We start from the raw sequence: 2,166 nt of genomic DNA, 5'->3' as shown, positions 1-2,166 counted from the left end.
TGTGGGTTCCTTATTATTCTGGCAGATACTGACTGATTGCACATACTCCAAGTCCTATTAGCCTGGTGCCAATGCACCATCAAACTTGAATTCTTTACTCCAAACCCCTTTTGTGGTTTCCTTTCTTCAGCAGCTGTTCATCTAACATGAAGTGTTTATGGGTATCACTGATGAATTTGCCTCTTTGGGGCAGGAAAAGGAAAATATTTGGCTGCAGCCTACATCCAATTAGGGATCTGAAAGAGGGGAGCAGGGAGGAGGGGCTTCAGATGGTTCCTAAACTGCCTTTGTTTCTACCTCGTTCCATCAGTGGGAGCAGAACCAGGAGCACCCACTTGTTTCCAGTGCAGCAGATAATTCAGTTGTGCCACTGGTGAATGATGATGAAGAGGAACCAAGAGATAATGATGGGTATGTGACAGATAAAGTAACTTTCTAAAGTCCAATTTCCGACATAGGGTAGAAAGAGGTTTTTACCAAGGCTTTGAGTTCTGCTTGATTCTGTGTGAAACTCCAGACCTGGGATGTAGTGGCCTGTCTGGAAGAGAACTAACTAAATAAATAATAAATAAAACTCCAGTAAAGGTCGGAAAAAAATCTTTCTTCTCTCTTCATGAAGTCATTAACAAATGGATCTTACACTGTGGCTTGAGACATACTGAAATGCTTGCAGTACATAAAGGTTCTTGTAATGATGCTGTTGTTGGGCTGGGATGTAGCTAGATCAGAAAAAGGGATGTTCTGATTTCTGACAATTTATTTATCACTAAGCCCTGATGATCAGTGGAATTAACAGCTGAATTTTTTTCTTGCTCTCTTCACTCTACCACAAGGCCCACTGCTACCCTTACAAATGTGCTGTACCAGGATTGCTTCCTAGGGGTAAGAATCCACATGTTGCCACCTTTCCATTTTCTGTGGGAGGCGGAATGGAGCAGGGGAGGAGCTGTGTAACTCAATTGGCTGACATGGGATGCTAGAGGCAGCTGGCTTCAAGCACAGACCTTGCTTTGAAAATCCAAGTAGCACATCCCTACAAGTCACTTCTCAGGGGTGCCTGTAGAGGGGGGTCCCTCACCAAAATGGCACTGGAAGATCTGTGGGTTCCCGATAATTATAGCAGTAATGGACTGAAGGCAGACATCTGAGTCCTATTTGCCTGGCACCAACACAGCAGCCAGGCTTGAATTCTTTACTCCAAGCCCTCTTGTGGCTGCCTTTCTTCAGCAGCTGTTCATGTAATACGAGTATTTATGGATATCTCCCTTGAATTTGACTGTTTAGGGCAGAAAGAGGGATAGAAACACCTCCAGCCTAAATCCAATTAGGGAACTGAAAGAGGGGAGCAGGGAGGAGGGGCTACTGGTAGTTCCTAAGCTGCCTCCATTTCGACCCCATTGCAGCAGTGGGAGCAGAACCAGCAGCACCCAGCTGGAAACCCACTTGTTTCCAGTGCAGCAGATAATTCAGTTGTGCTACTGACAAGTGATGATGAAGAGGAACCAAGACAGAATGATGGGTATGTGACAGATGAAGTAACTTTCTACAGTCTAATTTCTGACATAGGGTTGAAAGAGGGTTTTGCCCACAAACTCTGCTGCAAAATCCAGCAGAAACCTCTCTTCTCTGTTCATGAAGTCTTTAACAAATGGATCTTACACTGTGGCTTGTAACACACAGAAATGCTTGAAGTACATAAAAGCTCTTGAAATGGTTGTGTTGCTGGGCTGGGATGTAGCTAGATCAGAATAAGGGATGTTTTGGTTTCTGACACTTTATGTGTTGGTAACCCTCAATGCACAGTGAAATTAATGGCTGTGTGTTCTTTCTGGTTCTGTTCTTCTAGCACATGGCCAGCAGTTACTGTAAGCTCTCCAATTTGGATAGACGACAACTCACAGGTAAGGATGCACATGTTGTCATCCTTTCAGCTTTATGGGAGGGCAAAGAGGACAGAGGGGGATCTGCACAGCTCAGCTGGCTGATGTGGGGTGCTACGGGCAGCTGGCTTGAGCACAGACCTTGCTTTGGAGCTCCACCTAGCACGTCCCTCCAAGTCACTTCTCACTGGTGTACACACAGGGAGGAACCCTTGCCAAGATGGCACTGGAAGATTTGTGGGTTCCTTATTATTCTGGCAGATACTGACTGATTGCACATACTCCA

General features: G+C 45.3%; 1 long non-coding RNA gene across 1 annotated transcript; it reads left to right on the top strand.

Annotated features, from left to right (window-relative positions):
• The first annotated feature begins 6 nt into the window (after positions 1 to 6).
• LOC113942205 lies at positions 7 to 2,160 on the top strand. Its single transcript, XR_003525867.1, has 4 exons — positions 7 to 411; positions 834 to 882; positions 1,404 to 1,519; positions 1,847 to 2,160. It is a non-coding gene; the product is annotated as an uncharacterized LOC113942205 (long non-coding RNA).
• The last annotated feature ends 6 nt before the right edge of the window (positions 2,161 to 2,166 follow it).

Source organism: Corapipo altera, unplaced genomic scaffold (genome assembly GCF_003945725.1).
Source record: "Corapipo altera isolate COAL_440 unplaced genomic scaffold, ASM394572v1 89648, whole genome shotgun sequence".
In the NCBI taxonomy this organism is placed as follows: domain Eukaryota; kingdom Metazoa; phylum Chordata; class Aves; order Passeriformes; family Pipridae; genus Corapipo; species Corapipo altera.
This window is presented reverse-complemented; position numbering and strand designations above follow the sequence as displayed.